The sequence below is a fragment of the Schistocerca gregaria genome, chromosome 10, assembly GCF_023897955.1.
Source record: "Schistocerca gregaria isolate iqSchGreg1 chromosome 10, iqSchGreg1.2, whole genome shotgun sequence".
NCBI classification, from domain to species: Eukaryota; Metazoa; Arthropoda; class Insecta; order Orthoptera; family Acrididae; genus Schistocerca; species Schistocerca gregaria.
Genome location: NC_064929.1, coordinates 175,418,628 through 175,430,982, shown reverse-complemented (window position 1 = coordinate 175,430,982; position 12,355 = coordinate 175,418,628).

Here is a 12,355-nt window from a genome sequence, read left to right as displayed (position 1 = left end):
GAAGTAGTACAATTCAAGTTTTAGTTCTCGATTATATACTTTTTAGCCGGCTTTGGTGCCTTGGCCATGAACTAGGACCGTATGATTTTGCATGAAGGGAGGACTAACAGCCGCGTTGCACGGGAGACTGTGGAAAGTGTTCATATGTAGTAAAAACCTAAGAAATGCGTCCGTTATCGTCATTTGTTATCGAATCGACTTAAAGCCAGATCGTCAGATTGGCCGCTCTCCTCTCTGAAACGGTTACATTTATCGTCTGCAAAGCTACGTTCGAGGTGCGGTATGCGGTGACACTAAAAGCACCATAGTAGAACACAGATGAAGCTTCTAAGTAGATGCAACAGCCGATAAGAAAAAGTACAATTCTAGTTTTAGTTATCGATAATTGATTTTTTAGCCGGCTTTGGTGCCTTGGCCATTAACTAGGATCATACTATTTTGCATGAAGGGAGGACTAGGAGCCGCGTTGCACGGGAGACTGTGGAAAGTGTTCATATGTAGTATAAACCTGAGAAATGCGTCTGTTTTGGTCATTTGTTATCGAATCGAATTAAAGCCAGATCGTCACTTTGGCCGCTCTTCTCTCTGAAGCGGTTACATTTATGGTCTGCAAAGCTATGTCGCGAGGTGCGGTATGCGGAGACACTAAAAGCACCATAGTAGAACACAGAAGAAGCTTTTAATTTGATGTAATAGCCAGTAAGAAGTAGTACAAATCAAGTTTTAGTTATCATTTATTGGTTTTTTAGCCGGCTTTGGTGCCTTGGCCATGAACTAGGACCATACGATTTTGCATGAATGGAGGACTAGCAGCCGCGTTGCACGGGAGACTGTGGAAAATGTTCATATGTAGTAAAAACCTGAGAAATGCGTCTGTTCTGCTCATTTGTTATCGAATTGAATTAAAGCCAGATCGTCACATTGGCCGCTCTTCTCTCTGAAACGGTTACATTAATGGTCTGCAAAGCTATGTCGCGAGCTGCGGTATGCGGAGACACTAAAAGCACCATAGTAGAACACAGATGAAGCTTCTAAGTAGATGTAATAGCCAATAAGAAGTAGTACAAATCAAGTATTAGTTATCGATTATTGACTTTTTAACCGGCTTTGGTGCCTTGGACATGAGCTAGGACCTTAAGTTTTTTCATGAAGTGAGGACTAGTAGCTGCGTGGCACGGGAGAAAGTGGAAAGTGTTCATATGTAGTAAAAACATGAGGAATCTGTCCGTTTTCGTAATTTGTTATCGAATCGACTTAAAGCCAGATCGTCACACTGGCCGCTCTTCTCTCTGAAACTGTTTCATTTATCGTCTGCAAAGCTATGTCGCGAGCTGCGGTATGCAAAGACACCAGAAGCACCATAGTAGAACACAGATGAAGCTTCTAATTTGATGTAATAGCCAGTAAGAAGTAGTACAATTCAAGTTTTGGTTATCGATTATTGAATTTTTAACCGACTTTGGTGCCTTGGCCATGAACTAGGACCATACGTATTTGCATGAAGGGAGGACTAGCAGCCGCGTTGCACGGGAGACTGTGGAAAGTGTTCATATGTAGTAAAAACCTGAGAAATGCGTCCGTTTTCGTCATTTGTTATCGAATCGACTTAAAGCCAGTTCGTCACATTGGCCGCTCTTCTCTCTGAAACGGTTACATTTATCGTCTGCAAAGCTACGTCCCGAGCCTCGTTATGCGGTGACACTAAAAGCAAAATAGTAGAACACAGATGAAGCTTCTAATTTGATGTAATAGCCAGTAAGAAGTAGTACAATTCAAGTTTTAGTTATCGATTATTGACTTTTTAACCGGCTTTGGTGCCTTGGCCATGAACTAGGACCATACGATTTTGCATGAAGGGAGGTCTAGCAGCCGCGTTGCACGGGAGACTGTGGAAAGTGTTCACATGTAGTAAAAACCTGAGAGATGCGTCTGTTTTCGTCATTTGTTATCGAATCGAATTAAAGCCAGATCGTCACATTGGCCGCTCTTCTCTCTGAAACGTTTACATTTATCGTCTGCAAAGCTATGTCGCGAGCTGCGGTATGCGGAGACACTAAAAGTACCATAGTAGAACACTGATGAAGCTTCTAAGTAGATGTAATAGCCGATAAGAAGTAGTACAATTCTAGTTTTAGTTATCGATAATTGAGCTTTTAACCGGCTTTGGTGCCTTGTCCATGAACTAGGATCATACGATTTTGCATGAAGGGAGGACTAGCAGCCGCGTTGCACTGGAGACTGTGGAAAGTGTTCATATGTAGTAAAAACTTGAGAAATGCGTCTGTTCTGCTCATTTGTTATCGAATCGAATTAAAGCCAGATCGTCACATTGGCCGCCCTTCTCTCTGAAACGGTTACATTTATCGTCTGCAAAGCTATGTCGCGAGCTGCGGTATGCAAAGACACTAAAAGCACCATAGTAGAACACAGATGAAGCTTCTAATTTGATGTAATAGCCAGTAAGAAGTAGTACAATTCAAGTTTTGGTTATCGATTATATACTTTTTATCCGGCTTTGGTGTCTTGGCCATGAACTAGGACCATATGATTCTGCATGAAGGGAGGACTAGCAGCCGCGTTGCACGGGACACTGTGGAAAGTGGTCATATGTAGTAAAAACCTGAGAAATGCGTCCGTTTTCGTCATTTGTTATCGAATCGACTTAAAGCCAGATCGTCACATTGGCCGCTCTCCTCTCTGAAACGGTTACATTTATCGTCTGCAAAGCTACGTTCGAGCTGCGGTATGCGGTGACACTAAAAGCACCATAGTAGAACACAGATGAAGCTTCTAAGTAGGTGCAATAGCCAATAAGAAGTATTACAAATCAAGTTTTAGTTATCATTTACTGATTTTTTAGCCGGCTATGTTGCCCTGGACATGAGCTAGGAACTCAAGATTTTGCATGAAAGGAGGACTACTAGCCGCGTTGCACGGGAGAAAAGTGAAAAGTGTTCATATATAGTAAATACCTGAAAAATCCGTCCGTTTTCGTCATTTGTTATGGAATCGACTTAAAGCCAGATCGTCACATTGGCCGCTCTTCTCTCTGAAACGGTTACATTTATCGTCTGCAAAGCTATGTCGCGTGCTGCGGTATGCGGTGACGCTAATAGCACCATAGTAGAACACAGATGAAGCTTTAAATTTGATGTAATAGCCAGTAAGAAGTAGTACAATTCAAGTTTTAGTTAGGATTATTGAATTTTTAGCCGGCTTTGGTGCCTTGGACATGAGCTAGGACCTTAAGATTTTTCATGAAGTGAGGACTAGTAGCCGCGTGGCACGCGAGAATGTGGAAAGTGTTCGTATGTAGTAAAAACCTGAGAAATGCGTCCGTTTTCGTAATTGGTTATCGAATCGACTTAAAGCCAGATCGTCACACTGGCCGCTCTTCTCTCTGAAACTGTTTCATTTATCGTCTGCAAAGCTATGTCGCGAGCTGCGGTATGCAAAGACACTAAAAGCACCATAGTAGAACACAGATGAAGCTTCTAATTTAATGTAATAGCCAGTAAGAAAGAGTACAATTCAAGTGTTAGTTATCGATTATTGACTTTTTACTCTCCTTTGATGCCTTGGACATGAGCTAGGACCTTAAGATTTTGCATGAAGGGAGGACTAGCAGCCGCGTTGCACGGGAGAATGTGAAAAGTGTTCATATGTAGTAAAAACCTCAGGATCCTGTCCGTTTTCGTAATTTGTTATCAAATCGACTTAAATCCTCATCGTCACATTGGCCGCTCTCCTCTCTGAAACGGTTACATTTATCGTCTGCAAAGCTATGTCGCGAGCTGCGGTATGCGGTGACACTAAAAGCACCATAGTAGAACACAGATGAAGCTTCTAATTTGATGCAATAGCCAGTAAGAAGTAGTACAATTCAAGTTTTAGTTCTCGATTATATACTTTTTAGCCGGCTTTGGTGCCTTGGCCATGAACTAGGACCGTATGATTTTGCATGAAGGGAGGACTAACAGCCGCGTTGCACGGGAGACTGTGGAAAGTGTTCATATGTAGTAAAAACCTTAGAAATGCGTCCGTTTTCGTCATTTGTTATAGAATCGACTTAAAGCCAGATCGTCACATTGGCCGCTCTTCTCTCTCAAACGGTTACATTTATCGTCTGCAAAACTATGTCGCGTGCTGCGGTATGCGGTGACACTAAAAGCACCATAGTATTACACAGATGAATATTGTAAGTTGATGTAATAGCCAGTAAGAAGTAGTACAATTCAAGTTTTAGTTATCGATTATATACTTTTTAGCCGGCTTTGGTGCCTCGCCCATGAACTAGGACCATACGATTTTGCATGAAGGGAGGACTAGCAGCCGCGTTGCTCTGGAGACTGTGGAAAGTTTTCATATGTAGTAAAAACCTAAGAAATGCGTCCGTTATCGTCATTTGTTATCGAATCGACTTAAAGCCAGATCGTCAGATTGGCCGCTCTCCTCTCTGAAACGGTTACATTTATCGTCTGCAAAGCTACGTTCGAGGTGCGGTATGCGGTGACACTAAAAGCACCATAGTAGAACACAGATGAAGCTTCTAAGTAGGTGCAATAGCCAATAAGAAGTAGTACAAATCAAGTTTTAGTTATCATTTACTGATTTTTTAGCCGGCTATGGTGCCCTGGACATGAGCTAGGAACTCAAGATTTTGCATGAAAGGAGGACTACTAGCCGCGTTGCACGGGAGAAAAGTGAAAAGTGTTCATATATAGTAAATACCTGAAAAATCCGTCCGTTTTCGTCATTTGTTATGGAATCGACTTAAAGCCAGATCGTCACATTGGCCGCTCTTCTCTCTGAAACGGTTACATTTATCGTCTGCAAAGCTATGTCGCGTGCTGCGGTATGCGGTGACGCTAATAGCACCATAGTAGAACACAGATGAAGCTTTAAATTTGATGTAATAGCCAGTAAGAAGTAGTACAATTCAAGTTTTAGTTAGGATTATTGAATTTTTAGCCGGCTTTGGTGCCTTGGACATGAGCTAGGACCTTAAGATTTTTCATGAAGTGAGGACTAGTAGCCGCGTGGCACGCGAGAATGTGGAAAGTGTTCGTATGTAGTAAAAACCTGAGAAATGCGTCCGTTTTCGTAATAGGTTATCGAATCGACTTAAAGCCAGATCGTCACACTGGCCGCTCTTCTCTCTGAAACTGTTTCATTTATCTTCTGCAAAGCTATGTTGCGTGCTACGGTATGCGGAGACACTAAAAGAACCATAGTAGAGCAAAGAAGAAGCTTCTAAGTTGATGTAATAGCCAGTAAGAAACAGTACAATTCAAGTTTTAGTTATCGATTATTGACATTTTACCCCCCTTTGATGCCTTGGACATAAGCTAGGACCTTAAGATTTTGCATGCAAGGAGGACTAGCAGCCGCGTTGCACGGGAGAATGTGAAAAGTGTTCATATGTAGTAAAAACATGAGGAATCTGTCCGTTTTCGTCATTTGTTATCAAATCGACTTAAATCCTTATCGTCACATTGGCCGCTCTCCTCTCTGATACTTTTACATTTATCGTCTGCAAAGCTACGTCGCGAGCTGCGGTATACGGTGACTCTAAAAGCACTATAGTAGAACACAGATGAAGCTTCTAAATTGATGTAATAGCCAGTAAGAAGTGGTACAGTTCAAGTTTTAGTTATCGATTATATACTTTTTAGTCGACTTTGGTGCCTCGGCCATGAACTAGGACCATATGATTTTGCATGAAGGGAGGACTAGCAGCCGCGTTGCACGGGAGACTGTGGAAAGTGTTCATATGTAGTAAAAACCTGAGAAATCCGTCCGTTTTCGTCTTTTGTTATGGAATCGACTTAAAGCCAGATCGTCACATTGGCCGCTCTTCTCTCTGAAACGGTAACATGTATCGGTTGCAAAGCTATGTCGCGTGCTGCGGTATGCGGTGACACTAAAAGCACCATAGTAGAACACAGATGAAGCTTCTCATTTGATGTAATAGCCAGTAAGAAAGAGTACAATTCAAGTTTTAGTTATCGATTATTGACTTTTTACTCTCCTTTGATGCCTTGGACATGAGCTAGGACCTTAAGATTTTGCATGAAGGGAGGACTAGCAGCCGCGTTGCACGGGAGAATGTGAAAAGTGTTCATATGTAGTAAAAACCTGAGGATCCTGTCCGTTTTCGTAATTTGTTATCAAATCGACTTAAATCCTCATCGTCACATTGGCCGCTCTCCTCTCTGAAACGGTTACATTTATCGTCTGCAAAGCTATGTCGCGAGCTGCGGTATGCGGTGACACTAAAAGCACCATAGTAGAACACAGATGAAGCTTCTAATTTGATGCAATAGCCAGTAAGAAGTAGTACAATTCAAGTTTTAGTTCTCGATTATATACTTTTTAGCCGGCTTTGGTGCCTTGGCCATGAACTAGGACCGTATGATTTTGCATGAAGGGAGGACTAACAGCCGCGTTGCACGGGAGACTGTGGAAAGTGTTCATATGTAGTAAAAACCTTAGAAATGCGTCCGTTTTCGTCATTTGTTATAGAATCGACTTAAAGCCAGATCGTCACATTGGCCGCTCTTCTCTCTCAAACGGTTACATTTATCGTCTGCAAAACTATGTCGCGTGCTGCGGTATGCGGTGACACTAAAAGCACCATAGTATTACACAGATGAATATTGTAAGTTGATGTAATAGCCAGTAAGAAGTAGTACAATTCAAGTTTTAGTTATCGATTATATACTTTTTAGCCGGCTTTGGTGCCTCGCCCATGAACTAGGACAATACGATTTTGCATGAAGGGAGGACTAGCAGCCGCGTTGCACTGGAGACTGTGGAAAGTTTTCATATGTAGTAAAAACCTAAGAAATGCGTCCGTTATCGTCATTTGTTATCGAATCGACTTAAAGCCAGATCGTCAGATTGGCCGCTCTCCTCTCTGAAACGGTTACATTTATCGTCTGCAAAGCTACGTTCGAGGTGCGGTATGCGGTGACACTAAAAGCACCATAGTAGAACACAGATGAAGCTTCTAAGTAGATGCAACAGCCGATAAGAAAAAGTACAATTCTAGTTTTAGTTATCGATAATTGATTTTTTAGCCGGCTTTGGTGCCTTGGCCATTAACTAGGATCATACTATTTTGCATGAAGGGAGGACTAGGAGCCGCGTTGCACGGGAGACTGTGGAAAGTGTTCATATGTAGTATAAACCTGAGAAATGCGTCTGTTTTGGTCATTCGTTATCGAATCGAATTAAAGCCAGATCGTCACATTGGCCGCTCTTCTCTCTGAAGCGGTTACATTTATGGTCTGCAAAGCTATGTCGCGAGGTGCGGTATGCGGAGACACTAAAAGCACCATAGTAGAACACAGATGAAGCTTCTAAGTAGATGTAATAGCCAATAAGAAGTAGTACAAATCAAGTTTTAGTTATCATTTATTGATTTTTTAGCCGGCTTTGGTGGCCTGGACATGAGCTAGGAACTCAAGATTTTGCATGAAAGGAGGACTACTAGCCGCGTTGCACGGGAGAAATGTGAAAAGTGTTCATATCTAGTAAAAACCTGAGAATTCCGTCCGTCTTCGTCATTTGTTTTGGAATCGACATAAAGCCAGATCGTCACATTCGCCGCTCTTCTCTCTGAAACGGTTACATTTATCGTCTGCAAAGCTATGTCGCGTGCTGCGGTATGCGGTGACACTAATAGCACCATAGTAGAACACAGAAGAAGCTTTTAATTTGATGTAATAGCCAGTAAGAAGTAGTACAAATCAAGTTTTAGTTATCATTTATTGGTTTTTTAGCCGGCTTTGGTGCCTTGGCCATGAACTAGGACCATACGATTTTGCATGAATGGAGGACTAGCAGCCGCGTTGCACGGGAGACTGTGGAAAATGTTCATATGTAGTAAAAACCTGAGAAATGCGTCTGTTCTGCTCATTTGTTATCGAATTGAATTAAAGCCAGATCGTCACATTGGCCGCTCTTCTCTCTGAAACGGTTACATTAATGGTCTGCAAAGCTATGTCGCGAGCTGCGGTATGCGGAGACACTAAAAGCACCATAGTAGAACACAGATGAAGCTTCTAAGTAGATGTAATAGCCAATAAGAAGTAGTACAAATCAAGTATTAGTTATCGATTATTGACTTTTTAACCGGCTTTGGTGCTTTGGACATGAGCTAGGACCTTAAGTTTTTTCATGAAGTGAGGACTAGTAGCTGCGTGGCACGGGAGAAAGTGGAAAGTGTTCATATGTAGTAAAAACATGAGGAATCTGTCCGTTTTCGTAATTTGTTATCGAATCGACTTAAAGCCAGATCGTCACACTGGCCGCTCTTCTCTCTGAAACTGTTTCATTTATCGTCTGCAAAGCTATGTCGCGAGCTGCGGTATGCAAAGACACTAAAAGCACCATAGTAGAACACAGATGAAGCTTCTAATTTGATGTAATAGCCAGTAAGAAAAAGTACAATTCAAGTTTTAGTTATCGATTATTGACTTTTTACTCTCCTTTGATGCCTTGGACATGAGCTAGGACCTTAAGATTTTGCATGAAGGGAGGACTAGCAGCCGCGTTGCACGGGAGAATGTGAAAAGTGTTCATATGTAGTAAAAACCTGAGGATCCTGTCCGTTTTCGTAATTTGTTATCAAATCGACTTAAATCCTCATCGTCACATTGGCCGCTCTCCTCTCTGAAACGGTTACATTTATCGTCTGCAAAGCTATGTCGCGAGCTGCGGTATGCGGTGACACTAAAAGCACCATAGTAGAACACAGATGAAGCTTCTAATTTGATGCAATAGCCAGTAAGAAGTAGTACAATTCAAGTTTTAGTTCTCGATTATATACTTTTTGCCGGCTTTGGTGCCTTGGCCATGAACTAGGACCGTATGATTTTGCATGAAGGGAGGACTAACAGCCGCGTTGCACGGGAGACTGTGGAAAGTGTTCATATGTAGTAAAAACCTTAGAAATGCGTCCGTTTTCGTCATTTGTTACAGAATCGACTTAAAGCCAGATCGTCACATTGGCCGCTCTTCTCTCTCAAACGGTTACATTTATCGTCTGCAAAACTATGTCGCGTGCTGCGGTATGCGGTGACACTAAAAGCACCATAGTATTACACAGATGAATATTGTAAGTTGATGTAATAGCCAGTAAGAAGTAGTACAATTCAAGTTTTAGTTATCGATTATATACTTTTTAGCCGGCTTTGGTGCCTCGCCCATGAACTAGGACCATACGATTTTGCATGAAGGGAGGACTAGCAGCCGCGTTGCACTGGAGACTGTGGAAAGTTTTCATATGTAGTAAAAACCTAAGAAATGCGTCCGTTATCGTCATTTGTTATCGAATCGACTTAAAGCCAGATCGTCAGATTGGCCGCTCTCCTCTCTGAAACGGTTACATTTATCGTCTGCAAAGCTACGTTCGAGGTGCGGTATGCGGTGACACTAAAAGCACCATAGTAGAACACAGATGAAGCTTCTAAGTAGATGCAACAGCCGATAAGAAAAAGTACAATTCTAGTTTTAGTTATCGATAATTGATTTTTTAGCCGGCTTTGGTGCCTTGGCCATTAACTAGGATCATACTATTTTGCATGAAGGGAGGACTAGGAGCCGCGTTGCACGGGAGACTGTGGAAAGTGTTCATATGTAGTATAAACCTGAGAAATGCGTCTGTTTTGGTCATTTGTTATCGAATCGAATTAAAGCCAGATCGTCACATTGGCCGCTCTTCTCTCTGAAGCGGTTACATTTATGGTCTGCAAAGCTATGTCGCGAGGTGCGGTATGCGGAGACACTAAAAGCACCATAGTAGAACACAGATGAAGCTTCTAAGTAGATGTAATAGCCAATAAGAAGTAGTACAAATCAAGTTTTAGTTATCATTTATTGATTTTTTGCCGGCTTTGGTGCCCTGGACATGAGCTAGGAACTCAAGATTTTGCATGAAAGGAGGACTACTAGCCGCGTTGCACGGGAGAAATGTGAAAAGTGTTCATATCTAGTAAAAACCTGAGAAATCCGTCCGTCTTCGTCATTTGTTATGGAATCGACATAAAGCCAGATCGTCACATTCGCCGCTCTTCTCTCTGAAACGGTTACATTTATCGTCTGCAAAGCTATGTCGCGTGCTGCGGTATGCGGTGACACTAATAGCACCATAGTAGAACACAGAAGAAGCTTTTAATTTGATGTAATAGCCAGTAAGAAGTAGTATAAATCAAGTTTTAGTTATCATTTATTGGTTTTTTAGCCGGCTTTGGTGCCTTGGCCATGAACTAGGACCATACGATTTTGCATGAATGGAGGACTAGCAGCCGCGTTGCACGGGAGACTGTGGAAAATGTTCATATGTAGTAAAAACCTGAGAAATGCGTCTGTTCTGCTCATTTGTTATCGAATTGAATTAAAGCCAGATCGTCACATTGGCCGCTCTTCTCTCTGAAACGGTTACATTTATCGTCTGCAAAGCTATGTCGCGAGCTGCGGTATGCGGAGACACTAAAAGCACCATAGTAGAACACAGATGAAGCTTCTAAGTAGATGTAATAGCCAATAAGAAGTAGTACAAATCAAGTATTAGTTATCGATTATTGACTTTTTAACCGGCTTTGGTGCCTTGGACATGAGCTAGGACCTTAAGTTTTTTCATGAAGTGAGGACTAGTAGCTGCGTGGCACGGGAGAAAGTGGAAAGTGTTCATATGTAGTAAAAACATGAGGAATCTGTCCGTTTTCGTAATTTGTTATCGAATCGACTTAAAGCCAGATCGTCACACTGGCCGCTCTTCTCTCTGAAACTGTTTCATTTATCGTCTGCAAAGCTATGTCGCGAGCTGCGGTATGCAAAGACACTAAAAGCACCATAGTAGAACACAGATGAAGCTTCTAATTTGATGTAATAGCCAGTAAGAAGTAGTACAATTCAAGTTTTGGTTATCGATTATTGAATTTTTAACCGGCTTTGGTGCCTTGACCATGAACTAGGACCATACGTATTTGCATGAAGGGAGGACTAGCAGCCGCGTTGCACGGGAGACTGTGGAAAGTGTTCATATGTAGTAAAAACCTGAGAAATGCGTCCGTTTTCGTCATTTGTTATCGAATCGACTTAAAGCCAGTTCGTCACATTGGCCGCTCTTCTCTCTGAAACGGTTACATTTATCGTCTGCAAAGCTACGTCCCGAGCCTCGTTATGCGGTGACACTAAAAGCAAAATAGTAGAACACAGATGAAGCTTCTAATTTGATGTAATAGCCAGTAAGAAGTAGTACAATTCAAGTTTTAGTTATCGATTATTGACTTTTTAACCGGCTTTGGTGCCTTGGCCATGAACTAGGACCATACGATTTTGCATGAAGGGAGGTCTAGCAGCCGCGTTGCACGGGAGACTGTGGAAAGTGTTCACATCTAGTAAAAACCTGAGAGATGCGTCTGTTTTCGTCATTTGTTATCGAATCGAATTAAAGCCAGATCGTCACATTGGCCGCTCTTCTCTCTGAAACGTTTACATTTATCGTCTGCAAAGCTATGTCGCGAGCTGCGGCATGCGGAGACACTAAAAGTACCATAGTAGAACACTGATGAAGCTTCTAAGTAGATGTAATAGCCGATAAGAAGTAGTACAATTCTAGTTTTAGTTATCGATAATTGAGCTTTTAACCGGCTTTGGTGCCTTGTCCATGAACTAGGATCATACGATTTTGCATGAAGGGAGGACTAGCAGCCGCGTTGCACTGGAGACTGTGAAAAGTGTTCATATGTAGTAAAAACCTAAGAAATGCGTCTGTTTTCGTCATTTAATATAGAATCGACTTAAAGCCAGATCGTCACATTGGCCGCTCTTCTCTCTGAAACGGTTACATTTATCGTCTGCAAAGCTACGTCGCGAGCTGCGGTATGCGGTGACACTAAAAGCACCATAGTAGAACACAGATGAAGCTTCTAATTATGTAATAGAGTGTAAGAAGTAGTACAATTCAAGTTTTAGTTATCGATTATAGACTTTTTAGCCGGCTTTCGTGCCTTGGACATGAGCTAGGACCGTAAGATTTGGCATGAAGGGAGCACTAGTAGCCGCGTTCCACGGGAGAATGTACAAAGTGTTCATATGTAGCAATAACCTCAGAAATCTGTCCGTTTTCATCATTTGTTATCTAATCCACTTAAAGCCAGATCGTCACATTGGCCGCTCTTCTCCCTGAAACGGTAACATTTATCGTCTGCAAAGCTACGTCGCGTGCTGCGTATGCGGTGACACTAAAAGCACCATAGTAGAACACAGATGAAGCTGCTCATTTGATGTAATAGCCAGTAAGAAAGAGTACAATTCAAGTTTTAGTTCTCGATTATATACTTTT